Source organism: Lagenorhynchus albirostris, chromosome 13 (assembly GCF_949774975.1).
Source record: "Lagenorhynchus albirostris chromosome 13, mLagAlb1.1, whole genome shotgun sequence".
NCBI lineage: Eukaryota > Metazoa > Chordata > Mammalia > Artiodactyla > Delphinidae > Lagenorhynchus > Lagenorhynchus albirostris.
The window spans coordinates 14056458-14076091 of NC_083107.1; the positions used below are offsets into that span (position 1 = coordinate 14056458).

The window sequence follows — 19634 nt, forward strand, 5'->3', positions numbered from 1 at the left end:
ATATGGTTATAATTTTTATTGCTCATTTTTCATTTCTAACACCTTTGATTGTTCTTCTGAGGTCGTTTTTATTTTTCCTGAAGTATATCTTCTGAACTTCTATCAGTCAAGGGTCTGTGGGTACAAGTCCTGTCTGAAATGTCTTTATTTTGCTCTTGTTTTCAAATGAGAATTTCCCCGGATATAAAATTCTACACTGACAGTTATTTTCTCTTCATGTTTTGAAGATATCATTGAACTGTTTATTGGCCTCTGTTTGTGTATTGAGAAGAGAACTGAATTCCCAATTCAGTTTGTCATTCTTGAATTTAGTCACATGACCACACCTAGCTATAAGTGAGGCTGGGAATTACAGAACTTCAGTAGGTTGAATTACCTTCCCATGTATTTATTTATTTGCTTTTTTGTTTGTTTGACTAGCAGAAAGACAACCTTCCTGTTTAATCATGCAGTTTGAAGATATCCTACTATTCCAATACTGATAAATCACTCACAGCTATGTCACACTAGGAGGAAACAGCTGACCCACTGGCTCTTTGTACACCCAAGATGAATGTGTCTTTAAGACAGAAAGGACCCCCAGTCGGCCCCACCCCCTCCTCCAAGCAGTGTGTGCAGAGGACCTGATCACAACAGCCAGCCAAGGGGAGAACTCTGGGAATTAGCAAAAACCGGACACAATCTCATCAAGTTAACACAGGGCGGTTAGCATTGGGTTGGAAATTACTCAGACACACAGAGCCAGATCAAGTGACAACTGTCAGATGAGATCGTTTCAGTGAGGATTAAGAGGTAAGCTTCTTAGAACTGATATTTTTTTTCCAATCCCTGGCTGAGTATTATGGTCTGGGGAGAAAACAGCAACCACTGATCACCACCGTGCGTGTGGGAAAGGCCCACTTTTGCGTTCCTGACACCAACTGGCAGGAAGGCTGACTCCACAGGGCTCCACTAACCTGTGGCAAGTCAAGGACAGGTCCAGCCCAACCAGAAGTTGGTATACATTCATCTATCTGTACTTCTGAACATTAAATTAGCTGGTGGAATAATCACTATTTCCTGTCAACCTCCCAAATTTAAAGGCTGGATACATTTCAGGAATGACAGGTTAATAACTTGGCAGTTCAAGTGATTATTAACTCCAGTGTCCACAGATTGACTTGCTTATTGTGTTTTGTTTTGTTTTGTGGCCTCTCCCGTTGCGGAGCACAGGCTCCGGAAGCGCAGGCCCAGCGGCTACGGCTCACGGGCCCAGCCGCTCCGCAGCATGCGGGACCCTCCCAGACCGGGGCACGAACCCGCGTCCCCCGCCTCGGCAAGCGGACTCTCAACCACTGCGCCACCAGGGAAGCCCGCTTATTGTGCATTTTGTTGAACTTCCTCAAAGGATTTTCCTTGTCAGACCAGGTGCCATGATTAACTGCATCTGTGCCTCATTTAGGAGATGGGCACCATATTTCTCAGCTCTACCCCACGCTCAACCGTTCAGAACTAAGGAAGGAAAATTACAGCATCAAAAGGGATTAAAACAAGCGATTTGCTGTTGGAGCCTTTCAAAAAGATCTGGAACACCTATGATTCAGCAAATGGAGAATAACTTTAAGAAATAAAAAATCATTTAGTTGCCAGGGCAATGTGCTCCATAAAAGGAAACACTCTACGGAAACCCATTTCCTAAAGGGTACCTCCAGGTAATGAAGGTTTAATATATGCTCTTCCATTCCCGTGTTCATATGCCATTTTTATATTCCGACTCGGGCCTGTCTACTACTTCTTTCCATGCCCTTTGTGGGGTTAGATTAGAGAGGTAGGGTGTTAATAGGGGACTTGATGAAGATTGAAGACCCACTTTCTCCCCCTGGAGACCAGCCTGATTTGAACAAATCGAGGAGAACAAAGCAGCCCTTCTGTGTCCTTGGAAGGAAACCTGTTCTGTGTCCGTTTCTGCAGCCAGGTCTGCTCCTCCCAGGGAGGGATGGGGGGTCGTCCACAGGGATCCCGGCTCGGGGAGGACACGGCTCCTGCGCCATCTGGGCCCACCCGAGTCACTCCACACGTGCACCACCTTCATCGGTGCTGCTGGATGGCTGAGTATGGGTTGGAACCTGGGCTGGAAGGCAGTGAGTTGCCGCTGGGGGCCTACAGGACGTGCAGGTTGAGCTGTTGACTGGCCAGGCTGGTGTCCCCTGTCCCCAATTCCTCACTGTTTTCCTCCTTCTGGCTGCTCTGCTGCTCAGGACACTCAAAGTGGACATAGTGGAACACCTTGTTTGCAGTGTTGTGTGTTCCAACGATTCGGATGAAGGAGGTTGGCTGTCTTTCAAAAGTTACTGATTGCCAGGATTTGCAGGTGACTTTAGTGCTTTCGGCTACCGTGGTCCACTGCTGCTGGGTGGTGGAAACCTCAACATAATAGCTGTAGCTCTGATCTTCACAGTCCCACAGTAATAACCACATTGACCCAATCATGTATGGCTGTGACAGTTGAACCCCGATTGTACCACTTCCCAGCTGATGACATGTGTAGCCAGAATCCCAATCAGAGCTCTCGGTGTCCTCGTTCTGCAAGGTATTTTGGCCCCGACTGACCCCTTCAATCACGCTGACACAATCAGCAATTGTTGCAACGTTCTCCATGGGCACTATCAGCCCCTCCTCCAGAGTGAAGGTTTTGTTTGTAAACATACGTTCAAGAGCCACAATGTGAAAACTCTTATTCACTGTGTTATGAGTCCCAACTATCTGAATATACCTGTTGACGTGGGCTGGAAGATATAACTTTTGCCGAGAACGACCCAGATATTGTGAACGATCAATTACCCTGATCCAATCAAGTTCATCCATTGACACTTCAGTGGAATATGAATGAGACCGGCTATCTCGGTCCAACAGGAATATCCGAATATGATTGCTAATGGATGGCTGACACGGCTTAATCTCGAAGCCAGAACGGCCGTCATTATCAGTCAGATGCCTAGAAAATCCATGATCCAAATCATAATCTTGGGTGTCACCATCTGATAAGACAGACTTCATCTGCCCTTTTTCCATCTGGGCTGCATACTTCATAGTTGCAATGTCCTCTTCTGGTAGGAGCATGCCTCTATAATTGAGGTCCATGTCCCGGCTCTCTGATTGAACTTTAATAGTATCTGGAACGGCATCAGGGGACAACAGTCCCAAAGGCCTCACATCATTCAGAAGTTCAGTGAGGCTCATCAAAGGCAAACACACAGCCTGCGTGATTTCAGCATGATTCTCCTTTGAATTATGCTTACACAAGTTTAACAAGGCTAGGAAAATATCTTTTTCGGGAGCTGCAAATGAATCTTTTAATACGACGTTTAAAAGTGCTGTTTTAGAATGGGAGAGGAAGGCTTGGCTTGAGAACACCCCCTGAACATTTCTGTCCACAAATATGCTGCACATGCAAGTTAACTTGGGAAGTGAGTAGAGACTGGAAACATCAAAAGTCATACAGACATTCTGCATGTTAAGTATGGTGCAGAGGTACTCAGAGGTAGAGTCCTCCAGCTCTGGAAATCCATATTATAGCCAGGCTCAAAAAGTCTAGCAGCACCTCCTCCTTCTTTTTTTTTTTTTTTTTTTTTTTTTTGCTGTACGCGGGCCTCTCACTGTTGTGGCCTCTCCCGTTGCGGAGCACAGGCTCCGGACGCACAGGCTCAGCAGCCATGGCTCACGGGCCCAGCCGCTCCGCGGCATGTGGGATCTTCCCAGACCGGGGCACGAACCCGTGTCCCCTGCATCGGCAGGCGGACTCTCAACCACTGCGCCACCAGGGAAGCCCACCTCTTCCTTCTTATCTGTCAGCCTCGCCTGCCTAGTGTATTGAATAGATATATGGAAGTAGCATTGCGACTTCTGCAGTGGTGTCCTGGAGAGGGATTTTGACTTCAGGCTGAGATTGTCACATTCCACCATATAGTAATGCTCCAAAATATTGGCACCTGACTGCTAAAATTACCCTGTGGGCAAGAAAACATTTCTTTTCCACAACAAATGTGACATGGCCATATTCTTCCCCAATCAACAGGGCACAAATATTTTCAGAAATATGTGCACATGGTCAATTTCCCCCACTTCAGCAAAGCGGCAAAGAGGGTGGCTGTTACTCATCTTGTAGAACAGTTGATAGTCGTGGATCCCCACGATGTTCCTCTGAGACCTCACCGCCCTCACAGACGCCTCTTCCACCCATTCCGCACCCCCATCGTAGCCACGGCCCCCTCCTCCACCGTCCTCGCCGCCCCTGCCTACCTTCCCATTTAAATTTGTGGTTCTGACATAAGGAAAAGGAGGACAACGGCTCCTGGCATAGGCAAGTGGCAAATCTCTATCACAGTCTGTCTTTTGGCTGTTAAACATCCGTTTTATACTCCCTTCCCACATCTAGAACACACTCATCTTCCAAAAGAGAAACCTCAGAGGTCTCACCCTCTGACATCTAGCTCGAAGTCCTTCTTTTCAGGCTCAGATGTGACTCTTCATGTTCCAGTGACCTATAAACTAAATGACAACCCATCTGCTAAACAACGATTGAGAATAGGTTTTAGTGGTTAAAACTCTCATTCAAAAAAGGGGGGAATGGGCAGCATGCAGCCGTCACTGGTCTGTAGCAATCACCAAGTGCAGTTGAGTAGGATAGCGGAGACCTCCAGCCCTGGCAGTAGGGTCTGCTGCCTGGTTCACTGCCAAGTTCTCTGGGTCTTTTATCTCATCACCCCACTGCTTTATAGCCCATGGTTTCCTTTCTCAAGGTCCAAGGTGGCTTCTGGAGCTCCAGCCCTCACACCTATGTACCAGTCAGTTGGATGGTACAAGGAAGGGAGAGACGCTATAGGACATAAAGGTCCTTCGTGGCTGTGGCTCAGTTTCTTCCCTGTCTCTCATCCTCCGTGGCCGCATCTCTGTGGGCACTGGAAGGTCTGCTTCTCGGGGCCTCACTGTCTTCAGTCTGCTTCTGCTGGTGCAGACTTGGGGTGTACAGTGTACTTTGGAGTGGGTTGAATTAACTCTCACAGGTTATATCAGGCCAGTCTTGGGATTTTTTTGGCAGTAAAGTTCCATTGAAAACTTAGTAGGCTTCCAGACTTTTTTGCTTTCACTTGGAACCAAGATTGTTTCTTTTAAGCCTCAAGACCATCATCTTTCAGTTACTGTCTCTGTGCTGTCCATCCTTCTCCCTTTGAAATACTCTATTTCATGGCTTCCAAGGCACAAATTTCTTTCTTTTCAGTTTTATTGAAATGTAACATATTTACATAAAAGTGTGCAATTTACAGTATACAGCTTGACAAATGTTCACAAACTGATCAACCCTATGTGACCGACACTCAGCTCAAGAAACAGAACACTCCCCGGAGTATAAACCTTCTAGCTACTACTTGCCTCAAGGGTAACCGCTATCCTGACTTCTAACATCATAGATTTGCTTTGTTTTGCCTACTTTTAAATTTATAAAAATTATATATAAATGGAATAATCAATATATGATTTCGTGTCTGGATTGTGTTGTTCAAAGCCCGAAATGTTTGTGGGTATCAACCATATTATTTTGTGTGGCCATAATTTGTTTATTCTTATTGTTGTGTAGTATTCCACTGTGTGAATATACCAGGTTATTAATCTATTCCACTACTGATAGGCATTTTGAGGTAGTCACCAGTTTGGAGCTAGTACAAATAGTGCTGCTATGAATATCCTTGTATTTATATTTCAGTGAATTTATATACATATTTCTGTTAGGTATTGTCTCAGTTACCTATGGCTGCATGACAGTCTCATTTTAGTATACTCATTGATTCTGTGGGTAAGGAATTTGGATAAGATACAGAAGGTACAATTTGTACTCTGCTCTACCTTGTCTGGGGCCTCAGCTAGGAAAACACAAATGGCTGGGGGTGATTCAATGGCCAGGGGCTGGAATCTTGTGGCGACTTCTTCACTCACTTATCTGGTGTCTGGGCTGGGATAACTCAAAGACTGGGCTAAACTGGAACTAGACTTCAGGGTACTTGTCCACAGTCTTTCCATGTGGCTGAGGCTTCCTTACAGCATGGGGGCCTCATGTAGTCAGACTTCTTACCTGGAGACTGGGAGCTCTAAGAGAAAGTATTCTAGCAATTGAAATGGAAGCTGTAAGACCTTTTATGATCTGGCTTCAAAAGTCACACAGTGTCAGGGCTTCCCTGGTGGTCCAGTGGGTAAGACTCTGTGCTCCCAATGCAGGGGGCCCGGGTTCGATCCCTGGTTGGGGAACTAGATCTCACATGCATGCCGCAACTAAGAAGTCCAAGTGATGCAACTAAAGATCCCGCACGCCACAACAAAAATCCCACTTGCCGCAGCTAAGATCTGGTGCAGCCTAAATAAATAAATATTTTTTTAAAAAGTCACAGTGTCACCAACACCACACTTTATTGGTCAAAACAGTCATAAACACTCCGTGATTCAAAGGCAGTGGATATAGACATCTGTTTTTTGATAAAAGGAGTGTCAAAGAGTTTGCAGCTGTGTTTTAAAACTGCCACATACCTCGGACTAGAATTTTGGGGTCTTAGGATATGCCTATGCTTAGCTTTTAGTACTGCCACCCAGTTATGTGGCATAGGTGTATCAGTTTATTACATGAGCAATGTATGAGAGTTCTGGTTGCTCCGCACTTCTGCCAACGCTTGATGTCACCTTTTTAATTTTAGCTACTCTGGTGGTTGTAAAGTAACAGCATGTTGTGATCTTAATTTGCATTTGCCTGACAACTAATGATGCAAGATTGAGTGGGCTGAATGGTGCACTCAAAAGACATCAGGTCCTAATTCCTGGAAGCTGTAAATATTATCTTATATAGTAAAGTGTTTGCAGATGTGATTGAATTAAGGATGAGATGAAGAGATTATCTTGGATTATCTAGTGGGCCCTAAGTGCTATAACAGGTATCTTCATAAGAGAGAGGCACAGAGGGGGAGGGGGAGGGAAGATGGAGGTAGAGATTGGAATGATGCAGCCTGAAGCCAAGGAATGCCAGCAACCACCAGAGACCAGAAAAGGCAAGGGATGGATTTTCCCTCAGAGCTTCCAGAAGGAGTGTGACCATGCCAGTATCTTGATTCAGACTTTTAGCCCCCAGAATTGTAAGAAAATAAATGTCTGTAGTTTTAAACCACCAAGGTTATGGGAATTTATTACAACAATCCCAGGAAACTAATATAAGAACATTTTCATTTATTCATTGGCCATTAGGATATTCTCTTTTATGAAGTGCCTATTCATATATGTTGCCTGTTTTTTGGGGGGTTGTCTGACATTTTATTTATTGATGTGAAGTGGTTCTTTTAATGTATTCTGGATATAAATTGAACTGATTTGAGTTCTCTGGGAAGCAGAGACCGAGGTGGAGTAAGTAGTATGAAAAGCTTATGGTGGAGTAGCACCAATGAAAGAAAAGGAGAGAAAGCAGGATTGGGAGGGGGCCATCAGACTACAGTGTAGACCTGAAGCTCTCTGACAGCCCAACAGGGAGCTCTGGAGCAAAGGCTGCCCATTAGAGGAGTCCCATGGTGGGATGGAAACAGCTAGGACCTTGTACGAATGCCTTGTTTATCTCTGGTTGAGGAACACCCTGCAAAGAACATGGTTGGTTATCAGTGCCTTTCTCAATCATTGGTCAAGAGCCACCACAAGAACATGACCTGGGCTCAAAAGCTGATGTGGACCTGAAGGAGCTAACAGCAGGAGGTTGTGAGTTAACCACACTCCTCACAGGTCTGCAGTGAGACCTCTCTTGAAGAGGTATCTGAATTGTGCATCCCAGCCTGCCATGTGAGTCCTTTATTGTAAATATCTTCTCCCACTCTGCTTGCCTTTTCACACTTTTAATGGTGTCCTTTGATGAACGGAAGTCTTTGATCTGAACGTAGTCCAATGTATCATTTTTTTTCCTTTATAACTCGTTATTTTGTGTCATGGTGAGAAACATTTGCCTACCTCAAGTTTTATCCTAAAAGATTAGTTTTTTAACCTTTCACATTTAGACCTATAATTTACCTAGAACTGATTTTCATGAATGTGAGGTAGGTAGTCAAGATTTATTTTGTCTCTTGGGCTATTCAATTGCCTTAGAAAAGAACATCTTTTCCCCTTTTCCCCACTGTACTATTGCAGGTGTTGCCTTTGTCATCAATCAGGTGAACATATATGTTGATTTGCATTTCCCTTATGACTAATGATGTTGAGCATCTTTTCATGTGCTTATTGACCATTTGTATATCTTCTTTGGAGAAATGTCTATTCAGGTTCTTTGCCCATTTAAAAAATTGGGTTATTTATCATATTATTATTGGGTTTGTAGGATCTCTTTATATATTCTAGACACAAGTCATTTACCAAATATATTCTTGGCAAAAATTTTCTCCCATTGTGTCATTGTCTTCTTACTTTCTTGATCATGTCCTTTGAGGTACAAAAGTTTTAAATTTTGATAAAGTCTAATTTTTCTCTCTTTTTTTGTACCTGTGTTTTTAGTGTCATATCTAATTCAAGATCATGAAGATTTACACCTATCTTTTCTTCTAAGAGCTTTATAGTTTAGGCTCTAATATTTCAGTCTTTGAGAATTTTGAGTTATGTTTTATATATGGTGTGATATAGGGGTCTAGACTGATTCTTTTGTATGTGAATATCCAGTTGTCCCAACACCATTTGCTGAAAAGATTTTTCTATTCCCCATTGAACTGCTTTGGCACTCTGGTTGAAAATCAATTGACTCTAAATGTGAGAGTTTATTTCTAGGCTTTAAATTCTATTCCATTGATATATATGTCTGTCCTTATGCCAGTACCACACAGCCTTGATTACTTTAGCTTTGTAGTAAGATTTTTAAAATTGAAATATAGTTGATGTACAATATTATGTTAGTTTCAGGTGTACTGTATAGTGACTTGACATTTGTATACATTATGAAAGGATCACCACGATAATTCGAGTAACCATTGGTCCCCACATAAAGTTATTACAATGTTATTGACCATATTCTTTATGCTATATATTACATCCAGTGGATTATTTAGTTTATAACTGGAGGTTTGTATTTCTTAACCCCCTTCACCTATGTCACCCCCCCACCCCCAGCAACCACCCATTCATTTTCTGTATCTATGAGTCTGTTTCAGTTTGTATTGTTTGTTCGTTTTGTTTTGTTTTTTAGATTCCAGAAATAAAGGAGATCATATGGTATTTCTCTTTCTCTATATGAATTATTTCACCTAGTGTAATATCCTCTAGGTCCACCGATGTTGCCATAAATAGCAAGATTTATTTTTTTCATGGCTGAGTGATATTTCATTGTATATATACACCATATCTTCTTTATCCATTCATCTATTGATAGACACTTAAGTTGCTTTCATATCTTGGCTTTGTAAATAATGCTGCAATGAACTTTGGTGTACATATATCTTCTCAAATTAGTGTTTTTGTTTTCTTTGGGTAAATACACAAAAGTGAAATTGCTGGATCATATGGCAGTTCTATTTTGAAGTTTTTGAGGAACCTCCATACTATTTTCCATAGTGGCTGCACCAATTTACACTCCCACCAACAGTGCATAAGGATTCCCCACATCCTTGCCAACACTTGTTACTTGTTGTCTTTTGGATGACAGCCATTCTGACAAGTGTGAGATGGTATCTTATTCTGGTTTTTATTTGTATTTTCCTAATGATTAGTGATGTTGGGCATCTTTTCATGTGTCTGTTGGCCATCTGAATGTCTTCTTTAGAAAATGTCTATTCAGGTCCTCTGCCCATTTTTAAATTGGGTTGTTTGTTTTTTTGATGTTGAGTTGTATGAGTTCTTTGTATATTTTGGGTATTAGCCCCTTATTTAGTATATCATTTGCAAATATCTTCTCTCATTCAATAGGTTGCCTTTTCACTTTGTTGATAGCTTCCTTCACTGTGCAAAAGGTTTTTAGTTTGATGTAGTCCCATTTGTTTAATTTTGCTTTTATTTCCCTTCAGTGAGGAGACAGATCCAAAAAAATGTTGCTAAGACTGATGTCAAAGAGCATATTGTCTATATTTTCTTCTAAAAGTTTTATGGTTTCATGTCTTACATTTAAGTCTTTAATCCATTTTGAGTTATTGTGTATATAGTGTGAGAAAGTAGTCCAGTTTGACTCTTTTGCATGTAGATGTCCAATTTTCCCATTTTTTGAAAAGACACCATTTAGTGAAGAGACTCTCTTTTCCATATTTTATATTCTTGCTTCTTTTTTGAGGAGGGGCCGCACCATGTGGCATGGGCTCAACCAGGGATGAAACCCACATGCCCTGCAGTGGAAGCATGGAGTCTTAACTGCTGGACTGCCAGGGAAATCCCTATTCTTGCTTCTTTTGTCATAGATTAATTGATTATATAAGTGTGTGTTTATTTCTAAGCTCTCTATTCTGTTCCATTGATCTATGTGTCTGTTTTTATGCTGGTATCGTACTGTTTTGATTCCCATAGCTTTGTAGTATAGTTTGAAATCAGGGAGCATAATACCTCCAGCTTTGTTCTTCTTTCTCAAGACTTCTTTGGCTATTGGGGGTCTTTTAGAATTACTTGTTCTAGTTCTGTGAAAAATACCTTTGTTATTTTGATAGGGATTGAGTTGAATCTGTAGATTGCTTTAGGTAGTATGGTCATTTTAACAATATTAATTATTCTAATCCATGAGCTTGGTATATTTTTCCATTCGTTTGTGTCATTTTCAACTGAAGAAAGTCATCAATGCCTTATAGTTTTCAGAGTACAAGCCTTTTATCTATTTGGTTAGATTTATTCCTAGGTATTTTATTCTTTTTGATGCAATTATAAATAGAATTGTTTTCTCAATTTCTCTTTCTGATAGTTTGTCATTAGTGTATAGAAATGCAATAGATTTCTGCATATTAATTTTGTATCCTGAAACTTTACTAAATTCATTGATGATATCTAGTAGTTTTCTGGTAGCATCTTTAGAATTTTCTATATATAGTATCATGTCATCTGCAGACAGTGGCAGTTTTACTTCTTCCTTTCCAATTTGGATTCCTTTTATTTCTTTTTCTTGTCTGATTGCTGTGGCTAGGACTTCTGATATTATGTTCAATAAAAGTAGTGCTAGTGGGTATCTTCGTCTTATTCCTGATCTTAAAGGAAATGCTTTCAACTTTTCATCATTGAACATGATGTTGGCTGTGGATTTGTCATATATGGCCCTTATTTTGTTCAGGTATGTTCCCTCTATACCCACTTTGTCGAGAGTTTTTATCATAAATAAACGTTGACTTTGTCAAAAGCCTTTTCTGCATTTATTGACATGATCATTTAATTTTTATTCTTCAGTTTGTTAATATGATGTATCACAATGACTGATTTGTGGATATTAAACCATCCTTGCATCCCCAGGATAAATCCCACTTGATCATGGTGTATGAACCTTTTAACGTATTGTTCAATTCAGTTTGCCATTATTTTGTTGAGGATTTTTGCATCTATGTTAATCAGTGACATTGGTTTGTAATTTTCTTTTTGTGCTGTTTTTTCTGGTCTTGGTATCAGGGTGGTGCTGGCCTCATAGAATGAGTTCAGAAGCATTCTTTCCTGTACAATTTTCTGAAATAATTTGAGAAGCATAGGGGTTAATTCTTCTTTGAATGTTTTGTTGAATTCACCCGTGAGGTCATCTGGTCCTGGACTTTTGTTTGCTTGAGATTTTTTAATTTAATTAATTAATTAATTAATTAAGGCTGTGTTGGGTCTTTGTTGCTGTGTGCAGGCTTTCTCTAATTGCAGCGAGTGGGGGCTACTCTTCGTTGCAGTGTGCAGACTTCTCATTGCGGTGGCTTCTCTTGTTGCGGAGCATGGGCTCTAGGCACACAGGCTTCAGTAGTTGTGGCATGCAGACTTAGTAGTTGTGGCTCACGGGCTTTAGAGCGCAGGATCAGTAGTTGTGGCGCACAAGCTTAGTTGCTCCATGGCATGTGAGATCTTCCCAGACCAGGGCTCGAACCCATGTTCCCTGCATTGGCAGGCAGATTCTTAACCACTGCACCACCAGGGAAGCCCACTTGGAGATTTTTAAATTACTGATTCAATTTAATTACTGGTAATCTGTCTGTTCATATTTTTTATTTCTTCCAGATTCAGTCTTGGGAGCTTGTACATTTATAAGAATTTATCCATTTCTTCTAGTTTGTCCATTTTATTGGCATATAATGGTTCATAGTCATCCCTTATTATATTTTGTATTTCTATGGTGTCAGTTGTAACTTCTCCTCTTTCATTTCTTTCTTTCTTTTTTTTTTTTTTTTTTCAGAGACATCAGTGGTTTAATGGATGGGGGAGCTTACACATCTGAAGCAAGGTCCTGGAGCAAAACCCCACAATGTGCAGCAGACAGTGGACAGGACACAGCGACAGTCTTTGCTCTCATTTCTGATTTTATTTATTTGGACCCTCTCTTTTTTCTTGATGAGTCTGGCTAAAGGTTTATCTTTTTTTTTTTTTTCAAAGAAGCAGCTCTTAGTTTCATTGATGTTTTCTATTGTTTTTCAGTCTCTATTTTATTTATTTCCACTCTATTATTTCTTTTCTTCTACTAACTTTGTGTTTTGTTTGTTCTTCTTTTCCTAATTCTTAAGCTGTAAGATTAGGTTGCTATTTGAGGTTTTTCTTGTTTCCTGAGGTAGGCTTGTATCGCTATAAACCTCCCTCTTAGAAACACTTTTGCTGTATCCCATAGATTTTGGATTGTCTGTCTCCATTTTTATTTGTCTCCAGGTATTTAAATGTTTTTCTTTTTGATTTTTTCAATGACGCATTGGTTGTTTAGTAGCATATTAGATTCCACATGCTTGTGTTTTTTTTTGCAGTTTTTATCTTGTAGTTGATCTCTAGTCTCATACAGTTGTGGTCAGAGAATATGCTTGATATCATTTCAATCTTTTAAAATATGAGACTTGTTTTGTGGCCTAGCATGTGAGCTATCCTGGAGAATGTTCCATGCACACTTGAAAAGAATGTGTATTCCGCTGGTTTTGATGGAATGTTCTATATATATATTAATCCCCATGGGTCTAATTTGTCATTAAAGCTAGTGTTCCCTTATTGGTTTTCTGTCTGGATATCCATCAATGTGAGGTGTTAAGTCCCCTACCGTTATTGCATTACTTTCAATTTCTCCCTTTATGTTTGTTAAATTTGCTTTATGTATTTAAGTGATCCTATTTGGGGTGCATGTTTATTTCTAATCATTATATCTTCTTGTCAGATTAATCCCTTTAGCATTATGTAATGTTTTTCTTTGTCTCTTGTTACAGTGTTTGTTTTAAACTCTATTTTCTCTGATACAAGTATGTTCCCTCAGCTTTCTTTTTCTTTTTTTGGTTGTACAAACCAGCTTGCAGGATCTTAGTGCCCTGACCAGGGATTGAACCTGGGCCATGGCAGTGAAAGCCCAGGATCCTAATCTCTAGGTCATTAGAGAACTCCTTCCCAGGTTTCTTTTTGTTTCTGTTTGCATGAAATACCTTTTTTTCATCCCCTAACTTTCAGTCTGTGTGTGTCTTTAGATCTGAAGTGAGTCTCTTGTAGGCAGCATATATATGGGTCTTGTTTTTGTATCCATTCAGCCACTGTATGTGATTGGAGTGTTTAGTCCATTTATATTTAAAGCAATTATGGATATGTATTTACTTATTGTCATTTTGTTAATTTTTGGAGTTTTTTTCATAATTCCTTTTTTTTCTTTTCTTCTTCTTTTGCTCTCTTTACGTGTGATTTGATGACTGTCTTTAGTGTTATGTTTGGATACCTTTCACTTTCTTGTGTGTGTATCTATTATAGGTTTTTGGTTCATGGTTACAATGAGCTTTATAAATAACAACATGTGTGTATGTGTGTGTGTATATATATATAATCATATATATGTTATTATTTTAAGTTGATGATCTCTTTTTTAAATAAATTTATTTATTTATATTTTAATTTTTTTTGGCTGCATTGGGTCTTTGTTACTGCACATGGGCTTTCTCTAGTTGCGGCGAGAGGAGCTACTCTTCGTTGTGGTGAGCAGGTTTCTCATTGCAGTGGCTTCTCTTGTTGCAGAGCATGGGCTCTCAGTGTGCAGGCTTCAGTAGTTGTGGCACTCAGGCTCAGTAGTTGTAGCTCATGGGCTCTAGAGCGCAGGCTCAGTAGTTGTGGCGCATGGGCTTAGTTGCTCCACGGCATGTGCGATCTTCCCAGACCAGGACTCGAACCCGTGTCCCCTGAGTTGGCAGGCAGATTCTTAACCACTGTGCCACTGGGGAAGTCCAAGTTGATGATCTCTTAAGTTTAAATGTATTCTAACCACCCTATGTTATTACTCCCCCACCATGTTTAATTTTTTTTTTTTTTTTTTTGCAATATGCAGGCCTCTCACTGTTGTGACATCTTCCATTGCGGAGCACAGGCTCCGGACGTGCAGGCTCAGCGGCCATGGCTCATGGGCGCAGCCGCTCCACGGCATGTGGGATCTTCCCAAACTGGGGCACAAACCCATGTCCCCTGCATCGGCAGGCGGACTCTCAACCACTGCGCCACCAGGGAAGCCCTGTTTAATGTTTCTGATGTCATATTTTACACCTTTTTGTTCCGTGTACCCCTTAACTACTTATTGTGAATATAGGTGATTTTACTACCTTTGTCTTTTAACCTTCCTACTAGCTTTATAAGCAATTGATCTACTACCTTTACTGTATATTTTCCTTTACCAGTGATAATTTTTCCCTTCATAATTTTCATATTTCTAGTTGTGGCCTTTTCTTTTCCATGTAGAGAAGTCTCTTTAACATTTCTTATAAAGCTGGTTTAGTGGTGCTGAACTCTTTTAGCTTTTGCTTGTCTGTAAGACTATCTCTCCTTCAAATCTGAATGATAACCTTGCTGGGCCAAATGTTCTTACCTGTAGGTTTTCTCCTTTTATCACTTTGAATACATCATGCCACTCCTTTCTGGCCTGCAGAGTTTCTGCTGAAAAGTCACCTGAGTCTTATGGGAGTTCCCTTGTATGTAACTACTTGCTTTTCTCCTGCTGCTTTTAGGATTCCCTCTTTATCTTTATTTTTTGCCATTTTAATTATAATGTATCTGGGTATGGACCTCTTTGGGTTCATGATGTTTGTTGTTTGGGACTCTCTGTAATTCTTGGATGTGAGGTCTGTTTCTTTCCCCAGGATAGGAAAGTTTTCAACTATTATTTCTTGAAATAAGTAATCTGCCTCTCTCTCTCTCTCTGTCTCTCTCTCTCTCTGTCTCTCTCTCTCTGTCTCTCTCTCTCTGTCTCTCTCTCTCTCTGTTTCTCTCTCTCTCTGTCTCTCTCTCTCTCTCATCTCCTTCTGGGACCCCTATAATGTGAGTGTTAGTAATGCTTGATGTTGTTTCTGAGGTCTCTTAAACTATCCTCACTTTTTAAAACTTCTTCTTTTTCTGTTTGGCTTGGGTGATTTCCACCACTCTATCTTCCATATCACTGATTTGTTCCTCTTCCATATCACTGATCTGTTCCTCTTCCATATCATTGATCTGTTCCTCATTTAATCTACTCTTCATTACTTCTGATGTATGTTTAATTTCAGTTATTGTATTCTTCAGCTCTGTTTGGTTCTTCTTTATATTTTCTAACTCTTTGTTGAAATACGCACTCTGTTCATCCATTCTTCTCCCAAGTTCAGTGAGCATCTTTATGATCATTACCTTGAACTCTTTACTGGGTAGATTGCTTATCTCCATGTCATTTAGTTCTTCTTCTCTGAGGTCATATATTTTTCCTTTGTTTGGAATATATTCCTCTGTCTCCTCGTTGTGCCCAATTCTCTGTGTTTATTTCTATGTATTAGGTAATTTGGTTATGTTTCCCAGTCTTGGAGAATTGACCTTATGTAGGAGATGTTGTATGGGGCCCAGAAGCATGCTACCCTCTGGTGACTTGAGATATATGCTCTAGGGATGCCTCTTATGTGGGGTGCATGAGCCCTTCTGTTGTGACAGGGCTTAATACTGTGGGTGTGCTGGTAGGCGGGGCTGGCCCCAGCCCAATTGGCTGTGAGGCCCTGTCTCGAGCAGTGGCTGCAGTCCTACTGAAGGTGGGGGGGGGTAGGCCTCTCACCCAGTTGACTGTGCCCAGGGGGTCGAGGGGCTGATGACAACCTGCTGCAGGGCAGGGCCAGGTCCCTGCATGCTGGTCGCACAGCCCCATGGGGCTTGGGGTTGGTGCCAATGTGCTGGAGGTTTTTTTTGTTGTTTTGTTTTGTTTTAATTAATTAATTTATTTATTTTTGGCTGTGTTGGGTCTTCGTTTCTGTGCGAGGGCTTTCTCTAGTTTTGGCGAGCGGGGGCCACTCTTCATCGCGGTGCACGGGCCTCTCACTGTCGCGGCCTCTCTTGTGGCGGAGCACAGGATCCAGATGCGCAGGCTCAGCGGCCATGGCTCACGGGCCCAGCCGCTCCGCGGCATGTGGGATCTTCCCAGACCCGGGCTCGAACCTGTGTCCCCTGCATTGGCAGGCAGATTCTCAACCACTGCACCACCAGGGAAGCCCTGTGCTGGAGTTTTAAGTTTGGTGTTACATAAGGATTATGAATTCCAGCTCCTAAAACAAATGTAAATAGGCTTATGATTAGGGATTATTAGAAGAGATCTTTTTTCCATTTCACTCAGAGCCAAGGCCTAGACAACACTTTGAGGGTTGAGGCTTTTTTCTAGTTCACCAACCGAGACTGTTACCTTTCAGAGGTACTGGCTTGATGAAAGAGCCTCTAATCCTACTTCCCAGCCCACATACATCCCAGAGTTCGTTCCTGTTGCCAGTACACAAGACCTAGCACAGTACACAAGCTCTAGGCCCCCAGGGATTGGCATTGGATCTTCTGGGTGAGTTCTAACTTCAGCATTTGCTTACCTCTGTATTTGGGTTTGCTCATCTTGGACCTCTACAGAGTTCTCTTACTCTCCCTCTACTTTAACCCTATATTTTAAAAGATATTTTTAAAAATATTGTATCCAGGGCTTCCCTGGTGGTGCAGTGGTTGGGAGTCCGCCTGCCGATGCAGGGGACATGGGTTCGTGCCCCGGTCCGGGAAGATCCCACATGCCACGGAGCGGCTGGTCCCATGAGCCATGGCCGCTGAGCCTGCGCGTCCGGAGCCTGTGCTCTGCAATAGGAGAGGTCACAGCAGTGAGAGGCCCGCGTACCACACACACACAAAAAAAAATATATATATATACATAGTATCCAGCATTTCTGAGTAGTCTACATTGGCAGGGTTTCCCTGGCACCTTTGCTGGGAATGATCAAGTCTGGATGGCTGCCTGCTGACAAATTCAGCTCCAGGTTGACCTGAGCATGTCCAAACCTATCAGGTAGCCAGAGCGGAAACAAAAGGCCTATTGCATAACAGATTTTCTTCTTTGTAAGGCAGTTGTAGTTGATCATAGAATTTGTTCCTTTCTGTTACAGTTCATACAGATGATTTGGAAATGATCAGTTTCTCTCAACTGGGGGCAATTTTGTACCTTCCTTCCCCACAGGAGACATTTCGCAGTATCTGAAGACCTTTTTGGTTGTCACAATTGAGAAGGGGGTGCTACTGGCATCTAGTGGGTAGAGGCCAGGATGTTGCTAAACAACCTACAATACACAGGATAGCTCCCCTGTAACAAAGATGATCTCCCCCCAAATGTCAAAAGTTCCATGATTGAGAAACTTTGGATAGTAATCAAAATCTTTTAAAAATCTTCCTACAGGAATCTTGAGTACAAGTGTGACTGTTAACTGTCTCTTCTAACTCCTTTGGCTTAGATATAAAAGTTGAAAATATTTACTTGTCAAAAATAGATGAAGGAGGATGAACATTGCTACCATCGATGGAGCACCTTTTCTGCTTCAGGCATGGTGCTGTGTTAATGAAGATGGTACCATTCATTTCATCATTTTCTCCAGAACTTTGGTGCTTTGGGTCAAAGGTTGATATAAAGCTTTCAGAGCAAATGATAGGTAGTCTGCAATTTTCAAGTAAATTATGCAATTCAAAGCAGAAACAATTTCAGTTGAGTTTCTAGGTATAAAAACATGTGGCATTTTGAAGTTAAATTTTCTTAGGTCAACATATCATAGTGTGATTGATGTGACCACAATAACTTTCCTCTGACTTTTAGAAAAGTTAGAGACACAGAAACAAGCCTGACTTAGCAGCACTGGGAGTCAGTCTGCAGGTAAGAAACGCTCCTAGAATCACTTCCCTGGCCTCCATGACCCTACCTGTATCAGCCTGTGTGGTCTTCCTTGCAGGGCCTCCCTTTCAGGGAAGGGGGAATTGAATAATGACTTGAAAACTTGATCAGCAACATCAAGCCCACTTGACTGGTTAGAAAGAAAAAAAAAGGTAACAAATATTCTCACAAATATAGTGCCATTTGACTTGCAAAATCCCACAGGATTGTCCAGGGATCAGGGCAATGGAAAGGGATGGACCAAGCAGCTATAAACAAAAAATGGAATAAAGGTTTTCTCTTGATTAGGAAGGACAGTGTAGGGTGCTGAGAGCGATCCTGAGGCAGTGTCCAAATCCAATGGGAAAGAGTACAGTCATCAACTCATGATAATGGGTTTATGCCATATTTGCAATGTCTGCTCTAATGTCCTGCTTTCATTTGAGAAAAGCATGACCCATCAGGAAAAGTTATGGGCTGTCTCAATTATGCCATTTATATGGGGTTAGGAGCAGGTTCATCCCACCCTTATTAGCATGCACGGTAGATAGGGTACAAATCCAGCTGAGTGTAGGCTCATGTCATCAAATTCATCCAAGCTTCCCCATTGTCTTATAACAATTTCTGGCTCTCATCTTTCCTGGACCTAGAATTGGTGGGTTACAGGGGATGCACATTTACTATCTTGGTAGAGATTGCCAGCTACCCTACAGCAGTATCACTCCATTTTTTTTTGTTCCCATCAGTAGTAGATGATAGTGCCTGTTTCCTCACATTCTGCCAAATTTGGGTATCATCATTCTTCTCAATATTTGCCAATCTGATAGTTGAAGATAGCTGCTGATTTTGATCCACTCTTGTTGGCTCACCTTTCAATCTTGTGTTCTCACATTTTTGCCCTTAAAATTACTGTAATTACTCCATAGTCTAACTTTTACCTAGCCCTTGGGCCCAGTGGTTGGGTCTCTACCACTAGAAACAGATCTTGGAGGTCAGGATTCTTATATCTCAAAATTTTATTTCCTTTTCCAGGGCCTTAAGTATTTTGGGAGGGTACAGGATAGCCCCAAAAATGCTTGCTGAAATGAGTGGATTTAGGCCAATGTCCACGTAGAGGAAGAGTGGAATGTTGGCTCCTGAATGGTTGGGAATTGGGTGTGGTCAGCAGATTTGGGATGCACATCTCCCAAAGACCCTTCACTTGGGGAGTGCTCTGCACCCCTCCAGAAAAGGGGGCAGCCTGAGTGGCCATATTTTCTTGGGAGACTCACCCTTGGTCATGACCGATTGGACCACAGGGAAGAACTGACCCAAGCTGAGCCAATTAGACTCTCGGGCA

The 19634-nt window shown here is 41.6% G+C and overlaps 1 pseudogene; it reads right to left on the minus strand.

Annotated features, from left to right (window-relative positions):
* Nucleotides 1–2067: 2067 nt before the first annotated feature.
* On the minus strand, nucleotides 2068–4137 carry LOC132531673 (BTB/POZ domain-containing protein 9-like; annotated as a pseudogene).
* Between the last annotated feature and the right edge of the window lie 15497 nt (nucleotides 4138–19634).